The sequence below is a fragment of the Lepisosteus platostomus genome, unplaced genomic scaffold (genome assembly GCF_059453375.1).
Source record: "Lepisosteus platostomus isolate fLepPlt1 unplaced genomic scaffold, fLepPlt1.hap1 Scaffold_32_H1, whole genome shotgun sequence".
NCBI classification, from domain to species: Eukaryota; Metazoa; Chordata; class Actinopteri; order Semionotiformes; family Lepisosteidae; genus Lepisosteus; species Lepisosteus platostomus.
The window spans coordinates 843,830-863,628 of NW_028291660.1; the positions used below are offsets into that span (position 1 = coordinate 843,830).

The 19,799-nt window shown below is 40.5% G+C and overlaps 3 non-coding genes across 3 annotated transcripts; 2 read left to right on the top strand and 1 right to left on the bottom strand.

Annotated features, from left to right (window-relative positions):
* Positions 1–1,778: 1,778 nt before the first annotated feature.
* LOC148634562 (U4 spliceosomal RNA) lies at positions 1,779–1,920 on the bottom strand. The gene has a single exon (XR_015933597.1). It is a non-coding gene; the product is annotated as a U4 spliceosomal RNA (small nuclear RNA).
* Positions 1,921–8,669: 6,749 nt separating this feature from the next.
* trnag-ucc (transfer RNA glycine (anticodon UCC)) lies at positions 8,670–8,741 on the top strand. The gene has a single exon. It is a non-coding gene; the product is annotated as a tRNA-Gly (tRNA).
* Positions 8,742–9,913: 1,172 nt separating this feature from the next.
* trnat-agu (transfer RNA threonine (anticodon AGU)) lies at positions 9,914–9,987 on the top strand. The gene has a single exon. It is a non-coding gene; the product is annotated as a tRNA-Thr (tRNA).
* Positions 9,988–19,799: the final 9,812 nt, after the last annotated feature.

Here is a 19,799-nt window from a genome sequence, read left to right on the forward strand (position 1 = left end):
ACACATACCAAATTACATCCATGCCCTTCATATTAACAATAAACGAAGCTGGGAATTTTATGGTGAAACTTGTCTAAAGGATTTTGTGTGTAAATTTATCGATAGACGTTTCAAAAACCATACATTCATATCGCACAATGGCAAGGGATATGACAATTACCTAGTAATCAGACAGTTGTAAGATGAAAAGATGGACGTTGAACTAATTAATCAGGGTGGTAAGATAATGTGTATGACCGTAAAAGCTCTGAACATCAGATTTATCGATTCTTTAAACTTTCTACCTATGAAATTAAGCAAACTGTCGGCCGCCATGGGGTTCCCCGGGGGTAAGGGTCATTTTCCACACTTGATGAACACTTCAGAAAACCAAAATTATGTCAGCCCGATGCCGCCGCCAGAACTTTACGGCGTTAACTACATGCTGCCGAGGGAGAAAGCCGAGTTTTTGGTTTGGTATGAAGAATGCAAGGGAAGTGTGTTTAACTTACAGAGAGAGTTGAAACGTTACTGCCAGTTGGATGTGGCAATTCTAAGAGAAGGCTGTGTCAGGTTTTGGGACGAGGTCATGAATATGACCAGACAGACACGCGTGACTGAGTCAGGGGCCGCCTGCGTTGTGTGCATCGACCCCTTTCAGTTTGTGACCATCGCTAGTGTCTGCATGGCCATGTTCAGACTTATGTTTTTACAGGAAGAGACGATAGCGTTGCTACCCCATGACAATTACCACCACCAGCAAAAACGATTTTCTACACCCAGCATTCAGTGGCTTATGTACATCGAACACACAGAGCCCGTTAAAATCCAACACGCGTTAACCACGGCCGGTGAGTTCAAGGTTGGTCAAAGCTGAAAGCTCAAAGCTGAAATAAATGTATAAAATTTGGCTTGCATCATAGCAGTTGAGCAATAAAGTCTGTCCTAATTAAAGAGTACCCAAAGTTTGAAAGTACAACATAGAATAAGAATAAGAGAAACGGCAAAACGATTTTGTGTCATCTTCCCCATTCACACTATTTTATGTGCCATTTTTTTGCTTATTCACATACTATTTTAATCAAAATAATATTAAGAAAGATCTGTGTGTATTCAGATAGTATTATTATTGTTCATACTTACTCGTCAAAAGAGGATATCTGAGATATTTGCGGATATACTTCTACGTTTGAAAAACGTGTCCAAAATGGTGACCAACGAATACTAGCAATGCATTGTGGTATATAACCGGAAAATATGCTGGGTTCGTATAATCAACGTCGAATTGCAACCGTAAAATCGACGACATGAATAAACGCATATATAACGTCGAAAACACATCTAACACAGTGCCTGAGGCTTTTTACTGTATGTATCGTGTGTGCCGCAACTAGGAGTATACGGCACTCTGCACAGTGTACGAAGTAAATTATTTTCGCAGTAATTAATTTATTATATTTACTATATTTATTATACACGTGCAAATAAATTGCTGCGAAAATAATTTACTTCGTACACTGTGCAGAGTGCCGTATACTCCTAGTTGCGGCACACACGATACATACAGTAAAAAGCCTCAGGCACTGTGTTAGATGTGTTTTCGACGTTATATATGCGTTTGTTAATGTCGTCAATTTTACGGTTGCAATTCGACGTTGAGGCGACGTATATATACGTATAGCCGTACGTTCGCCGTAAATATACGTATATTCGACGAATCAATGCCCACTGGGAACAAGCTCGCTTCTTTCTACCATGATGTCACCATGACCAAATCTGTCTTTAAACACCTTGCTCAGTCTCTAACGAGACTGTCAAAAATTGCTTTCGCCGATTGTATTGCAAACCGGCGGAAGCGGGGTATTGGGAAAAGTTTTCAACTAGCAATAATCACGCCTCGGCTAACCCTCACAGGCTACGATACTGCCACTGCGCAAAGCTGACGGTTGCCAGGCAACCGCGGGGATCCTATGGAAATCGTTATCAATCGTCTCATGGCATGTCGTTGCTGTAACGCTTCATATTTGTCGTCTTCTTCTAGCTTGAGGTTTTGAAGAATTTCATGACAGACAAGGGCTCCGTTGGGAACAAAGAAACCCGTTGATTCTTTTCAGCAGCAGAAATACAACCCTTTAAATACAAGATGACAGAACAATGACGAAGGGCATGCCGGGAGGAACTCATGCACTACAGAGGAAAGGGGGCGGGCACGTACAGTTCACATTCAAGCCACAAGTACTCTTCTCGGATGTTGCACAAACAAATCCTAACGTCTTGAAAGCATTGCGGGATGTTTGTGTCCCACTTCCCGTGGCTGCAGGATGACTGACACGAACGGACAAACACAATCTGTGGCGTTTAGCGTGACATAGTCTTGCAGGCATCGTGCTGTCTCACTGCAATACTATACCGCTGGAGGAAACAGTCCATCTGGCCATGAAACTCATTTGAACGTCTAGCTACAGCAACTAACAATATCATGATTTATTCAGGATGTGTGGAATCAGCACGTCCCGGAGACAGCTTCCGAAATCGTGAGCATTCTCTGGTGGTAGGGGCGTTCAAGATGGCGCTCAGGTGGGAGGTAAAGTTTAGTGGTTGAGGATTTTTTTTGAGTTTTTCATGACCTAAATGTTAATTTTTGCTTTTTTTGACTACAGAAAAATAAGGACTTAACACTACTTGTTTAAACTTCAGTTATAATTGAAAGAAAAAAAAACGATTTTTTTTAGGTTTAAGAATTTCGATATGAGTAACACTGGGAAAAGAAAAGAGAGTGCTGGGTCTTCGAAGGAGAAGTCTAAGAAACCTCAATCGTATATGTATAGCACTACAAGAAAATTGATGGCAACTAAAGGGAAAAGTGAAGCAGCTGGAGGGGACGTGGAAAGAGTGCTGGAGATGCGCTCGTACGCGAGCGCTCGCAGCCCAAGTGAGACTCAGCTGCCAGAGGAAGAGCCGGAGTCCCTGCCCAGCACACCTGTGAAAACCCCGGCAGCCAAGAGAGGAAGGGGCGACCTGACGCTGGAGGAGCTCCAGACCAACATCTTCAACATGATGGCACAGAGCATGGGTGAGCTGAAGGAAGTGATTTGATCTAATACAGTCGCAATCGAAAGTCTTAAAAAGTCCATGGACTGTGTGTTTAAAGAGGTTGAAGACTTAAAGTAGGCTGGGCAAACGATTTTTAAATTTTAAAAAAAATAAATAAATAATGAGATATAATGATGTTTTCCTGCTTAACTTAGACATTGCACGACTTTAAAACATATAAAAACAGGTTTCGAGAGTTAAAAACCACTTTTTATGCGCGAAAAATGGGTGATTTTTCTTCCTCGTGATCAGCTCAGAATCTTTGTGTACGCTGTAAGGTTTTTACTTCTTAATTAAACGTTTAAAATACACGAATTTCATAAAGACAACACACGTTTCGAAGAGAAAAAATCCCATTCTTTTCTCTTCCTGGTGTGTGAAACTGATCAGCAGGTCTTTTTTTCCCAATCAGAGGCTCTGAAAATAGCGTACCGCCCACTGCCCTCCGTCAGAGAGGGGCGCGGCACCGAGAGAGGGAGGAGGCGCGGAGCGCAGCAGTACAGAACGAACGTTCTACTGCCTGGAGCGCTTACGGCAGCGATCGCGTCTGCATTTATAACTTAGTTTTTAAAATTAATCAAGCAATATGAACCATCTCTTTTTACTTTTAAGTCACTTAATTATCATTAAACACAGCTTTCTCACCACCTAGACTACTTTTTGATACCATCCTTAGACAAAGCAGAAACGTCTTGTTCTGTCTAATGACATTACAAGTGGAAAGATTACAGATTTTAATCGTCTTTAATTTTGTTACGTTATACATTTTAGAAACGTTTCATCCATACAAACACCACAAAACTATTCTCGATTGTATTTCTGAATGGTATGTTACACTTAGTTCACTGTTTTAAATACATCTAATTAAGAAAGTTAGGTGTTAGCATAAACTATTAGCAATCAATATTAAATTTAGCACTGTAATAATTTGTTGCACTTTCCCCCGCATCTTGTAAAAATATATTTTCATTGTTCAAATATACATTAAATCTGACTATCATATAATAAGTTAAATACAAAACTAAAGAAAAAATAGGGTTAAATATAATTCAAAATATTTTGCTAACAATGTTAACTATTTATAAATAATAAATTGTATTAACTAAAGAGTAGGATGGCACAGTTGTTAGTATGCTTTTTGTTTTGTTTCTTTTTCATAAATACAACAGTAGTACCTGATGTCTCAGTGGCTTTCAAAATTAAATTTTGCATGCAAACCTGTGAACTAGAAAGATAACTAAGATATCCATCCATTTATAATGGTGGCAAAGTGGTTAGCATTGCTATCTTGGAGCACTGGGGTCCCAGGTCCCATCCTGTGTGTGTGGGGTTTGCATGTTCTCTCTGGGTTACATGGTTTTTCTCCATATGTGTGATATGACTCCCTCTTGCACTCCAAAACATACTGGTAAGTTAATTGGTTTATGGGAAAACTGGCCCTGGTGTGTGTGTGTTTGTGTCTGTCTGTCCTGTGATGGACTGGCGCTATGTCCAGGGTGTATTCTGCCTTGTGTCCGTTGCTTACTGGGATAGGCTCCAAATCCTCTGTACTGGATAAAGAGATTAGAAATGGATGGAAGTAAAGGCACTGTGTGGATTGAACTATACACAGTGTTAGAAACCCACTATGAAATGGCAGCATCTCACTGAGAATAAAATATTTTATAGTGCTGGCTTAAGTAAACAGCCTTTCCAACTCTCTTGCACATCAGTATCCATACCTAGTTATTTAAACAAATTGCCTCTAATTATAAACATCTTAATATGCTGGCTCTGTGGATCCGCATCAGCGATGTTTGCCCATTCCTTCAATTCATGTCCATCCAACACACAGTTCAATGCTAGCAACTACACAAAATCTAAAATACAATCCTCATTTCAGTATCTATGTAAACATACAGTCTGTTAACTTCATCATCTTCATCAAAAGTATGCCTAACCCCATTAGGAAGTGTTCTTGTTATCAGTGTATTCCTCAGCTATCCCAAAATTATCTTCTTACCAACATCTCTAGTTTTTTATCCTGCAATAACTCAGCCAACACTTAAATCTCGAAAAGCTGCTTGTGTTCATTTCTTTAAATCACAAATATCATGTGTAAATACTGTCCATATAATAATCTGCATTGTGGAATAATAGTTTATTTTAAAGGGAACTAGAGAAACTAAGAACTAGAGAAATCAAGAAAGGCTTTTTTTTCTAGAATTAATAAATGCACATCCTGTTCACTGGGGAAATTAAATCCACACTGAGCAATCTTCAATATGTTCAGAATATGACAGCGAGAATCCTATCAGGGATGCATTACACCTGTTTTCAAGTCCTTGCATTGGTTACCTATCAGGTTTTGAGTCAACTTCAAAATCCTCATCCTCATTCAGTACCTACAGTATATGGCTTATTATCTGTCTACTCCCCACCTTTGTCCGTCTGACTCTGGTCTTCTAGCTGTCCTCAAGAACATCTACATTCTGTGGGTGACAGGGTCTTCTCTAGCTGCACCCCAGAGCTCTCAATTTGTATTCCCAGTGATATCAGTCACGTACCCTGAGTGCATGTAAATCTAACCTCAGAACCTTTCTTTTCAGAAGACTTAGTGTCTGTATCTGCTTCATTTTCTAATTTTGGTAGCACCTCTAACTGCTTGTCTTTCTTATATGTATTTACTTTGTAATCTGTGGTCCTTTTATCTGTTTTTATATCTACTGTATTGCTTTGAGATGCCACTTTTAAAGGTGATATATAAAATAAAGTTTTTTATTATTGTTATAGAGAAACATGATCAGTTTTCCCTGGTCCAGATACTGTAAAAAGATCTAAAGCATACTAGTTTGTCACTCTTCTCATTCCCTTTGCTAAATAACTTTTCATATTAATCTGATCAATCTAACTGCCTGTTTTCTGTGCTTTCTCTATCCTGCTAGATTTGCAATTATTCTGAACATTTTCTTCTTGAAATAACTCATTTCTAAATACCTTTTTTCACTGTTAACATCTTGCAGCAAAGCTGCGACAAAATATACACTTAGCACAGTTCATCCTGCTACCAACATTGAATAACAAAATCTTAAGATTTCTATATTTATGTCTTTATTTAGTGGTTTCATTAGTGACAAAGGCTAAACTTTCTTGGAAAAATGTCTTTTATGTGTTGCAGAAAAAACTGACTTGCTTTAACAAAGTATGTTTACAAATCCTTTCACCTGGCAATCTACCTGAATGCCCAACTATCTGAGAAGCCCTCCATGAAACCATGGTTGCTATTAATTCATTTAGGGCTTATTGACAGAATTGCTGTTTTTTATGCATGCTAATTTTCTGATTCCTCACTCTGTTTCATGTTTATAGATAAGAATTTATTGATCGTGAAGGGAAATTGATGTACATGATGAACATGTTTGCATGTTCTTTTGTAACATACACCTTTTTGTGATTTTTTTTGTATATCTAAGCAAGTGTTCCTGCATCCCTCTTCTGCACTTTAGTCATGGCTTTTTTTCTGTTTGCTTATTTCAAAGCAACACCTGCTCCATTTCTAAAACTTTTTACTCATGTGCATTTTTGTATTTTTTACACCTCTAGCACTTTAACATCCTGAATTTTCATTTGCCTTAATTTGTAGAATGAACTTGAGTTTTAGCCTAAAGAAGTTTTCATTATCTTTTGTTTCTTGTCCTACAACTGTTATTATTGATCACCGAATTATTGTTCTTGACATGACTTCATTCAGCCTTTCCTGAACGTCTATGACAGGCAGAGAGAGTGCTGTTTCTGGTGCGATCTTTTGCAGCTGACATTTCACTGTTTTAAACGAACAAGAAATTAGATTGCTCATAGATCACTTATCCTATATAAACACAGCGTAATTGCCCTCCGAAAATCCTCTTTTTCTTGTTCGTTTTAGAGACCTTGATCGAAACTGATTTTAGATGTCAGAAAGGATTTCTTTTCTCTGTATTTCCTACATTGCTTTGTCGAGATTTTAACTTTATATTTAGGCTCAGATTTCAACTATAAATCGTACACTAATTAATAGCAGTAAATACTGATGTTTTGCTCCCTCTTACCACAAAAATATATATGTTTTGTAGCTGGGATGAACTTTATTTCGTACGCGTAGCTACTGCGATTTGGACACGAAGCGGTTAAAGATGGCGGCAAATCAGGCACCCAGAGAGGGGGGGGGGGGGGCGTCGTCTCGCCTCCATAACTAAAATGCCAAATAGGAGTGGCTTAAGCGACATACACAGTCGTGTAACTGACAGTTTGAGGTAGCCTATCGTGTAAATTTCGCTTTGTTGCTGATAGGTTAAGCTTTCGAAACTCTGCCCCAAAGTCATGTGACTGATTTTTCGCCCTGTTTCGTTGGTTAAACGCAATGATCACAAGCACCACCATGGTAACTGGGATGTGTAGTTTTTAATTCCGTTTGAATTATAACTGTACGTACTGTCTTCGTATTTGGCCAGGGCTTTAAAGAGAAGGCGCGCCAAAAATTTTCGGTGCCGTCGTCTCCGCTTTAAAGGTACCCCCGTCGCGGAAGAATTCGATCTCGGGACGTTTGCCCAGCGTACTTAAAGAGTGAAGTAAAAGTTCTTAAACAAGTAAATACCAAACAAGAAAAGCATATTAAAGAACTTGAATTGAAAGTGAACGATGTAGATAGATACCGTCGATGATGGAATTTAAAATTATTTGGAGTTAAAAAGGAACGTGATAAGGACCTTGTTGCAACAGTGAAGGGTATCTGTAAAAGGACCCTGCCGGACCAGGAGGACGTAATATCGGCCATTGACTTTGTTCACAGGCTCGGGAGAGCGAACATGTCTGGGCAAGTGCGCCCCAGATCGATTATAATACAGTTCACCAAGAGGACGGCGAGGGACATGCTGTGGCAAGCGGCGAGGGGGAATGAGTATTTGAATGGGAACAAACTGAGGTTTGCAGAGGACCTGTCTGCCGCGGACAGGAGTACCAGGAACCAGCTGTGGCCCCAGGTTGAAGCTGCCAGAAGAGAGGGGAGGAGAGCCTACTTTGTGGGAGCGAGGGCCTTTGTGGACGGGAAGGAGATTTGCTCCCAGTGACTGCTCAGTTAATGATTATGTTTGGTTATATTTGTTATACCAGTATATACTAGTGTTTCTTTAGTGTTAGTTTGGAATGGTGTAGTTAAGTGTTAAGGACTGTTATAGTTCTGGTTCTTTGAAAAACTCAATAGTTTAGACAGTCTTAGAGTTAGTTATTTGCTTTTGTGTATGTCTTTTTCATGAATGCCAGAGGTACTCGAAATGTTGTTAAAAGAAAAACTGTGTGCTGAGTTTTATTTTTTACAGGAAACGCATGCATGTTGAAACTAAAGTTTATAAATAATTGAGAAATATTAAAGCAAGGAAAATATGATACGTGTAAAATATACAATTTGATCACATAATTACTTAATTACCTCTGGTAGTTAAATGCTTTTTTCTGCTGCGTTTTTTTTCTCTTGTACATGACTCTGATCCTCTTGTTGTATTTGTATTTGTAAATTCTGTTTAATAAAAAAAAAATTGAAAAAAGCATTCTCTGGTGGTGTCCTGCAGGCTTCCTGTGGGTGTGCGTTGGTGGTATAGTGGTGAGCATAGCTGCCTTCCAAGCAGTTGACCCGGGTTCGATTCCCGGCCAACGCAGTGGCGAATGTTTTCAAATGCTGTCATGAGCCTTGGATTGTGACTAGCAAAGTGAAGCCTTTTGAAAGAGCTAAAGCACTGAAAAACGGAATTGAAGGAGAATCTTACAGGGGATTCTGAGCGGTGTCTGCAAACACGCAGTCCGATACAGGTGCTGAAAGCTTGAGCTACTCTCAATGTCATGCTGCTTTTCCCCGGAGTAAATCTGTTACATTGAAAGAATGCTTCTCGCAGGTTCAAAAAGGGACCCTTGTTAATTGGAGAAATCAATGATTTTGAATGAATTCTGTATGCGTTAAAAGACAGCTATACACAGAAAACATGCAGGACACAGCTCATGATGTTTCCCGAGCTGAAACACAGTGCGTTTTTTCAAGCTATCTGACAAAGCCCGCCCACTGAAAACTGCGGCAGATCGTGTAAAGACGTTCAACTTTGTAACTACTGCACGCACAGGAAGCAGAATAAATTCCTCTTTTCAAACTGTCAAAGGTTTGCTTTACGAACGCCGCAGGACATCGCACAATCTCTTTTGAACAGGGACAAACGATTTCTTATGGGGCGCAGTAAGTACTGTTACTGTCACTGCTCGATACCGACGTTGGCCTACTATACCATGTTCAGCCACTGCTAGAAAATGTATGGCTCTAGCACCGGAGCAAACAACAGGAGGGCCGACGTCGAACAGGCATACATGTCAGTCATGGAGACCGATGAGAATGGGATTCGAACCCATGCCTGCAGAGCACAATGGATTAGCAGTCCATCACCTTAACCACTCAGCCACCTTGTCGACAAAACTGGGCTGTCCGGACATGGGTTGGCGCGCTCCAGATGATCTTTTTCTTTTTTTCCCCACGTACTCGAGGGTCATTTTCCTGTTCCACATGTGATTTCAACATTTTCCTTGGGAGATGTCAAGCCAGCAAGCCACTGCTGTGGTTCAGTGGCCAATGTGGAGTTCAGTGGCCCTGTTGTACACAGAAAGCACATTGAGCTCCTTGGACATGAAAAGTTCCAGATAAAAGCCATTTGTCATCCTTTCTCTTGGTGTCGATGTTGCTATTGTATGTAAAGGTGGCAACTTGCTCAGCGAGCAGGCGGAGCACACACCGAATGCAGATGTGTCTGAGTGGTGTGTCCAAGTGGCTGCAAAAGGACAGCACTCCTGGGGCACCGTGGCTTAGTTGGTTAAAGCGCCTGTCTAGTAAACAGGAGATCCTGGGTTCGAATCCCAGCGGTGCCTTCTTTGTGTCTTCTCGAACGGAACTGGTCCTTACAGACAACCGCCTACGGCTAGACTTAATTAAATGCAAGTATTCATTTCCTGTCTTTAACACGACTTGTTTTTCTTAAAATGGATGCAACTTGCAAAACATGAAATACAAACCTTGCTAATCAGCGCTAGCAGCTGGCAAAAAAAAAAAAGTCAGCAATGTTTTTTTTCTTTAACCTTAACCCTCCTAATGGAGAAGAGTTAAACGACCAAGTCTATGCAGCTTAAACGGTGCGCACGTCGGGTTCTTAGCTGATAGGGTGGTAAATCACGCTCACCCCAGTCCTTAATCTTTAAAAGAGGATACAAAATTGAACCTAGTCGCCACATCACATACATCCTGTTAAATGATAAAAAGGTAACATCTATCCTCGCTCCAGAGTAAATCTCACGTTGAGGGCATCTTTTTTTTCACTTTACCGTGAGTCAGGCTCGGCTGCACAGAGGAGAGAGCAGAGCAATGAGATCACAGGGACAGGGGAGTCACACTCTGGCGGTTTGAATACGCGGAAGATCACTGAGGGATCCACAGTATGTGGACCCTCCGTTCGCCATCAGTCCACACTCCGGACTCTGAATCCTGCCATCCGAGTTAAGATCTCGGCGGAACCTGAGGCGCAGTTCCTTCTTAAAACGTAATCTGGTGAGCATTTCTAGAATCGCACTTGTATAGATGCAGCCTTTAATGTGTTGCTAGGTTAAAATTGATGACTTCTTGTATTTCAGTAGGCAACTGCCCTCTTGATTTTGGATTGAATTTCTTTATTACAGGGGCGCTTTTATGAAGACAGAGTCATGTTCAGGTACTTTGCTTGATGGAGGAAGCTCATTTCGGACTCTGTGATCTGCTCACCTGGAAAGGTCTGCTGTACTACTACAAGAGAGAAGTAGGGTCTGGAAGAAGGGACAATTTTATGATGCTTTGGAAGATAATGTTTTTTTTTTCTTATACTGAAAATGAAAAGTAGTTGTTTCTATATGGACTCAGTCTTTGGAATTTGTATATTTATACATTTCAGTGAACCCTCAGCCATTCCTTCTGTATTGTAATTCAATTTCTCTTTTAAAATTCCTTCCCCACTTCTAGGACCTGCAGTTGCTGAACTCCACAATGGCTTCTATTGGAAAGTCTGTGACTGAGACCATTATTTATTTTGGAGCAATGAGCAATTCTTATATGAATGCAATAAAATCATTATGCTCAAACTATGAGAGAGAATTTTAAGGATAATTTAAGAAATCAGTCTTAGCTTGTTTCTATACACAGATGGTATTATTTTTTTTCAAAGGAAACCCGCGAGGATTCCCCTGGTGTGCAAGATGTGCCTGAATACTTTTGATCAGCTTCCTGCTCACTTCAAGAGGGCGTGTATGAAGCACGCCACGGCAGAAGAGATCAGGTGGCCTCTCAACAGGTGAGGGAGGACATGATGAATCACCTGAAGAACGGGGTCATCGTGGATTACCACAGAATAGAGATCAAAGGACACTTTGTGGGCTTGAAATACAAAGAAAATCATGTTCTATGGGACAAGATAAATACAAAACTTAAGCTTTTATTTTAATTAGATTTATTTATAAAGCATAAGCAATCATTTATTACATTAATATATGTGAAAATAACATTTTAGTATCATACGTTTAGTATATTTAGTCCCTAATGCTGAAAGAAATGATCATAGAACATGACATCTAACCTTACCTGCTGTGTTTTTAATCCCTATTGCTCAATGCACGGTGAAAGCATTGCATACATATGTCTGACAATGAGGAATGGGCCCCTGAGACAGTCATTTGCCTGTTTCACAAATGATCGTATTTTACTAGAGATTCTGTTTGGGATTCAGATGTGCATTCGGACAGCAATCCCTTTCAAGAAATGATACGTTCTGGATGAGGTCAAAGGTGCTGGAACACTGTATTTAGGATGTGTTTGCAGAGACTGTGTGTCTCCTGCTTCAACGCAGTGAGAAATAGATGTGCTCCTGTAATTCATTGGTACATGCCCAGGGCAGTAAGCAGTCTGAGGATTTATTTCCAGACGGCATAGAGCAGTGAAGCAGTGAAGTAGTGCAACACACTGGATCATTATATTATTAGAATCTATTCTACTTAAATTATTACATTATACACAATTTGAGTTCATTTTAAAAAGTAAAAGGTAATGAAAGGAATGCATTTTCGTAAGAAAGATAATACCGATATGCATGTGATAATCTTCCTTATATCATGTAGTGCGTCATTTGGACACTTTGTGGGATTGAAATACAAAGAAAATCATGTTCTATGGTACAAGATAAATACAAAACTTAAGCTTTTATTTTAATTAGATTTGTTTATAAAGCATAAGCAATCATTTATTATATTAATATATGTGTATAGCGGCGAGGCTTATTAATAAGGCAGAATTAAGTGTTCTGAGCCTTCCCAAATGAGGCCCCATTTCTCTGTTCATCTCTGTGGTGCAGCCACAGAGAGACTATTCATGCAGGGTGATTTAAGGTCCTAGGACAGCTCCCAAAGGGGGATGCACTTAGCTAAGCCTGGCTATCATGATCAATGGTCATCCATTGGCGCCTATCTGTCTAGGGAGTGCCAGTTGGACATCTGGACTGCATTACTAAGTGTCAGGACTAAGTGACTCATATCTCACCTTGATCAATCAATCAGGGACTGGTAGGGCCGAGTAACCCACGTGGGACTCTGATGCCCATGGAACTTTCAGCCAATCAATGAGCTGAAGTTCCTCCAGGTAAAAACAGGCAACACAGAGAGCCTGTGAGATTCAGTAAGATTCAGAAGGGAGGATTCAGAGGATTCTGTGGACAATTCTAAAGGGAATTCAAAGGAGAATTCCAGGGCAGGACGGCCCAGGAGCAGAAGGCTCCCAAGGGCAGGACATTCTCGCAGCGCGCCTCCTGACCATCCTGAGACTCAGCCCGGACAACCACGGAACGGCCAGTGTGTCCGAGTGCCAGAACTTTCCTTTATTCTAAGAGTCTAGAGCGGAGGTTGCCAGAGAATAACCAGAGGATCCACCCGAGGTTAGCACCAGCAGCAGGCCTTGTGAACAGGTCAGAACTGTGGACAGCTGAATCACTATTCAGAACTAGCTCTTCATCAGAAACGAACCGGTCCTCTTCCTGACTTGCTCGGACCCACAGTCATCTTTTCTCCTGTGCACAAACTTTGCTAGTTAAAGCCAACACTAACTAGCCGGTCAGTGAGCATCAGCAGCGCAGCGTCGCAAGCCGCACAGCACAGCCTGGCACGGAGCCAGAGAGCGCGGATTGGACAGCAACAGCCTGCAACTGTTTCTTTGTGCCCGCAGGAAGATCTGAATCCCCAAAGATTGGATGAGTATTCAACTTCAATGCATTACAGCTCGAGAATTCAATTGTTATCCCAACCAGTTGATATCAATTTAATTCCTAAGAGTTATGTACTTGTTTGAGTATCTAATGTAGAAGTTATAACCAAGTTCATTAACGAAACGGTCTTAATGAAATATATACTGAACGTATGTCCTCCTGATATGTGTAACACTTCGTAACTGACTGAATATATATCTTTTGTATTCTGATAACCCTCTCGATAAGATCTGTTAGGTTTACATGCATATTTTATGTATTAATAAATGTATCCTCGTGTATTAGTACCTGTGTGTGCGCGTTGTTTGAGTTATGTCGCATGGTTGGATTCTAAAGCCATCAAAAGAATCAACTTTGTGATTTACTGCTACAATTAATAATTGTCTCAGTAAATGCCCAAACCCTACAGAACTGGTGCCTTCAGAGAGCCACTACATTTAATTTTGCTATGGCAACATTACATATTTGGCGTCCCTGAGCCGGTTTTCTTACATTATTTGGCGTCCCTGGGTGGGCGTGGCAAGACTGAAATGAGTCAACCAAGCGGAATAATTCAATATAAAACGCCGCTGGTTTCATACACAACAATACGGTGTGCTGAAAGCCGAAAGAAAAAAAAGTTCCCCTTGCTCTTTAAGCAGTGCTTGATTGTTTTGTGATCTTTTGCGATCTACCGGGTTGATTGCATACTTGATCTTGTGGTTTTCTGTGGTAAAACTGTGATTTCGTACTTAAAAGTAATACTCTTTAAGTTTAACGATGGTTGCTAAAAGGTCTGAATTCGAGTCGCTATTAAGCACTCTCTCTAGCAGCGACAGGTCTGACCACGATCTCTTCCATATCTCCGTCAGCGGAGAAGCTAGAAGGATAAATCTCCATTCTCTGAGAGAGCTAGCGAAGGACATAGAGAGATTTGACCCCGCAGTGTCAGAGAATAATATCGAGAGTTATATTCAGGACCTCAGGTATACCCTGCAGTATCTGCCAAACGCCACAGAACAGGAGAAAGTGTTTCTGGTCAGGAAAACTACCAGCAGAGCTGTACATGAGTGGATGGCTAGGCAGATGAAAGAAGTCTGTAATGATTTTGAGAAGCTTTGTCAAGCACTTATTGAAGAATACAGTGCGTTTATTGACCCGACTGCTGCGATAGCCGCCGCTCTTAACATTAAGCACGAGAGAGCAGAGTCCCCTCGCGAATATTACGAGAGACTTAGACGAACTTATTTTGCAGGGCGAAATGATGAGGGTTGCGAAGAGAACACACATTTCAAGGGTTTATTCATTGCGAATCAGTCAAAAAGATGATCTTAATGCATACAGATGCACAGACCATGAAAATGACTGATATTAAGAGATTCGTGCAGAAAGCCTGGGAGTATGATGTCCAAAGTCGCTCTGAGCAAAAAGCTGTTAAAGTGACTGTGTTTGCCGTCAGAGCCAGCAGGGTTAATTCCCCCCTGCTCGAAGGAGCACAGGCTCCTGAGCTGGCTAAGCCCCGTTCCAAAGCATGCACACAGGACCGCACCCAGTGTCCTAAGTGCCATGAGAACACCGGGGGAGGGAAAGGGCTAGATAAAGCCGAACAAAAGGATTCAGTAGCCGCCCGCCTGGCCAGGCTTGAACAAGCTTTATTAGGACAGGGACAACCGCTCCCCAAGGCTGCCGGAAGCGTGAATGAGCTGATACTCTCCACTGGAGGAGGCGGAGACCCGCCCCCTCTCCCTCCCTCAGTCTATCTGATTGAGCGGAAGGGTTCCTGCCTGGATGAATTCAGCCACTCCCAAGTCAGTGCTGACTCCACCCCTGAAGTCACAGAGCAGGCAGTAAAACACAGAGGAAAAGCAAGTAGCTTTTACCTCAAGGCTGCCATGGGAGATGTCTTACACAGTGAGACACTGATTGACACTGAGGTTGAAAGGTGTTTGATGTCACACGGCAAGCTCAAACGGGTTGAAAAAGAAAAGGGCATGCGACTCAGAGAGGAACCTTTGGTGGATCACCAGAAAGGCAAAGTGTGGAAACAGGTCAAGGCTCCTAAGCCTTCTGTACAGAAGGAAAGGGGGGCCAAGAGGCAGACTGTGCTCACACAGTGCCCACCGAACACAGAAGCCTATGTGGAGATTCCTTCTGTTCCCTCTGGACAAGAAATAAAAATATTTCCTTGTTCCCCGGATATACAGGGAAGTCGTGTCCCGGCCAAGGTCCCAACAGACTCCATGCCACAGGAGCGGTGCTCCAAGCAGCCGCCTGATCCACCAGGTAAAGCACACACCTTTTACATCCCTAAAGAGGAGCAGATCTCCCCACCTGGCGATGAAAAGGAGCTTTCCCTGTGCACCCTGGCACCCAAGAGGGGTCAGGAACACCACCCTGCAGTGGTGGAAGGGATCCAGATGGCAGGAGAGCAGGTTGGTGATGTAGCCCTCACCCTTAGCCCTGAGAGGTCCTCTATTAGTGAGGATCTGCTTGAGCAGCTGTCACAGGGCCACCGCCAGGTGCCCCTGGTGCAACATTCACAGGTTAGACAGGAGGTCCAGCTGGACGCTGAGACTACTGCACTGTGGACACACCTGATCCCAGATGCCGATGATGGTATAATTCTTATAATTGCTTAGTGATTGTATTTGGAAGATTATGCACTAAACAGACTTCAGGAATGCCAGTGGATCATTGTGCTATTTGGAATTATTCCAAAAATCAAGTGACCTCTTTGCTGTAGTATTTTTAGTATTATTTATTTAGTATTAATAAAGAATAGATTTATTAAAGTCGTGCGATGTGCAAGCGGGATATGTAAAATAATTTAAAATAAAGTTTTTTATTATTGTTATAGAGAAACATGATCAGATTTTCCCTGGTTCAGAAAAAAAACGATTAAAATCTGTAATCTTTCCACTTGTATGTCATCAGACATTAACGAGTACAACCCCCCTCTCTGCCGGAGTGCTGGCTGTGACGAATTAAACCAATTTCACAGGTGTTTTCAAAGTAGGAAGTACAGTGTTAACTAGTAGATGGCCTCCTCAATGAAATCGCTTCAACATGCTAATGCGTTGGTGTAACAGTCCGGGCGTGGCAAGCTTCCAATGTCAACTCGACTCGATTGGAAGACAATGAACGTATTTTAGCCCTAAATGAATTAATAGCAAACATGGTTTACATAAAAGACATTTTTCCAAGAAAGTTTATAATAATACAATCTATAGTTGAAATCTGAGCCTAAATATAAAGAAAAAAGCATTTTCAGAGAGCAATCACGCTGTGTTTATGTAGAAAAAGCGATTAGGTTTATGAGCAATCTAATTACCTATTCGCTTAAAACGCTATATAAAATAAAGTTTATTTAAAGATGAATGATAAGTGTCGCAGTTTTAATAATTTTCGTAGTAGGGCTTGGACAGATTCCAAGTGCATTTTTGCAATTTACGTTGCATTGTCCAATGTGATGTTGTAATACAGTTTAGAATACAGTAAGTCTAAACTGTATCAGCTTTATTTATGGGTTGCAATTTAGAAAAAGTCAAAAACCGCACTCAAAATCCAATTTAGAGCTTTCTGGCAAGAGGAGACACCCAAATTATAATGTAACATGCCACTGTTTGTGCATGAACAAAGTTATACTGCAATTTTCCTTAGATACGCGATTAAAAAAAATAATTTTTTTGAATCCCCGGCCAAACACATTCCATAAGAATCAGCGCTTTTATACAGTATATCGCCTTTAAACACGCGTTTACGATTTAAATCAAAACTCGATTCAAATCAATATAAATGTTTATTTTGTAACGCATAGGTGACTATTCATTGTTATTAAAAAGACGTAAATTCGATCATGTTGTGATATTTAGAAATATAAATTTGTTTTGATGCGAGTGAGGTTTTATTTAATCTCTGACCAAGGGAAATGTTTCATTTTTTCAAAGAAATGTTTGTTAAAAATTAAAGTCATAGTTCCATGAGATTCAACCACAGACCATGTGACATAGGAGTCAGGAACCTAACCCACAGCACCACCAGCGCAGTCACATGCTGAGGGCTGAAAAAGCACTACAGAAACATTATCGACTATAAAATAATGTAATTAGGCACAGAAGAAGTTTACAGCACAGTACAATAATAAATGCTGACCATGACTTTAGAAGCATAAATTACCTTACACTCAATTTAAACACAAGCTGTCTTTAGCCCTCTAAGCTGGTTCATACAGAAATGTAGAGAACCAGGCTCAGAACACACAGCTTCATTAGCGAATACATATGCAGAACAACTAGAGAAGATGTTTTACAGAGGATGGATTTTTAGAAACATCCCATCAGTGACATCACTGAAGTCAACTCCTAGGTAACTGTCGTGTGGATAGTTTCACAAGAATCAGACAAAGGTTTAAGCATCGCTTATTTTAGATAAAACTGCAAAAAAACAACAACAACCCATAATGTACTTCTTTGCGGCTCTGTTTGCCCAAATCATATATTCACAACGTGAAATTAGAAAATAGTATTACGTAACCAAAAACCGCAATATGGAAACAGAACCTGTGTAATTGTTGACAGATGATGTACTCGTAACATTTTTACAAGACGAACTACAACATTTAAAAAATGACTTGTATGTACTTGATATCTCTAATCAATCCACTGCACTGCATTAAAACAAAACGAAAACTAAAACGCCCTGGGCATACCGTTTCGCGCTTCTTATCAGTTGCTCAAAAGCAATTTGACCGTATGAAATGCATAATATAAACCTAGAAACATATACGTGAGGAGTATTTACGTAGTATCGGTGTCAAGACATACCTCTCAAATACTGTAAATCAAGTTAAAAATATCTCAAGACCGATTCTGGTCATAATGAAACCATGTTTCGTGTATGTTTTCTTTAAAGTACCGAGACCAGCCATATACTGTATGTTTATGTTCCAAAATTAATATCGTTTATGGCCTTCACACGCGTTGCATTACGCTCCTATTCTTTTTATGCTCAGGCACTAAGATTTCCCTTCAGTGGTAAAATTCCATATAAATATTCAATACTTAAACGGGCACAGTTAAGACATTAAATATACCTATACATATACATATACAAACTGTATACAGTACAGTTTGCATACGGTAATATGTTTATGTTCCTAAATCAATCTCTTTTATGAGCATGTGAAAGGCATGGTGAATCGATTCTCAAAAATTACTGTACTTTGCATGATTGGAAAAAAATGCGTGATTGCGAAATGCTGTGGTGTTACTTTTACAAAGACGGTCAATGAAAAAAATAATGTGGACCAGGGCAATACTTTGAGTTTACAGCTTGTCCAAGGTCATTTATTATTAATACTATTAGTAATAACTTCATTAAAGACTTTGATGGCTACAGCTCAAACATGAGAAGTTGAGCTTTATTAGCTCCACCTTGCGGAAATTCCGGATACTATTATTTTGCTAGCGGTATTTACCGGTAACTCGCGGTATTTACCGGTAACTCGAGGTAGACTGCGTACAGCGTACCGGAAAATAATGCGGTATCGCCCGCGCATTTTGAATGGCTGCATCTGTAGCAATCATATTGTAGCAGACACTCATTTGCCTGTTTCACAAATGATCATATTTTACTAGAGATTCTCTTTGGGATACAGATGTGCATTCTGACAGCAATCTCTTACAAAAAATGATTTAACCTTATCGCGGCTTTGCCCTTCTTGCCTCTTTGGACAATATCTCCATCTTGTGGTCATTGTTGGTAATGTCTAGACAATATCTCCATCTTGTGGTCGTTGTTGGTAATGTCTTCTTATAGATAGATACTTTATTGATCCCGTGAGGGAAATTGCAGTGCAACAGCAGCTTAACACACACAACACAGCCACAGTGTAACGAATTATATAATAATAGTACAATACTGTATATATACTGTATATATATATGAAACAGAAATAGAAACAGAAACAGGAATCGCTTACTCACCTGGAGAATCTCTGTAGGAATATCTAGCATTTATCAATGGAAATAAAAGCTGCTTTAATACAGTGCATGTTCAAACTCAAACCCTCAGCTGCTGTTCTTGTTTGTTTTGGGACAAATTGCAACTGAGCATCGCATGAGCCGTTACGTACCCTTATCTGTTAGGGAATTTCAAGGGAGGAGTTAGGTCAGAATGGGTAGGCTGCAAAACAACAAGTAAAGATTTATTCCAAGATGAAACGTTGTGGCGGTTTTCTTATCTTTTCAGCATGGACTAAACTTTTATGTGTTCCTTATATGCTATATATGTGTATATTAGCACCAATGTCGTTCTTAAAAACTAACATGAAATTGTCAGGGACATTCAGCTATATACAAAGACGAGACAGACAAAGTAATAATTCTGTATTAACGTGGCCTACATATTGACGCAATGATCGAACTGACTGAC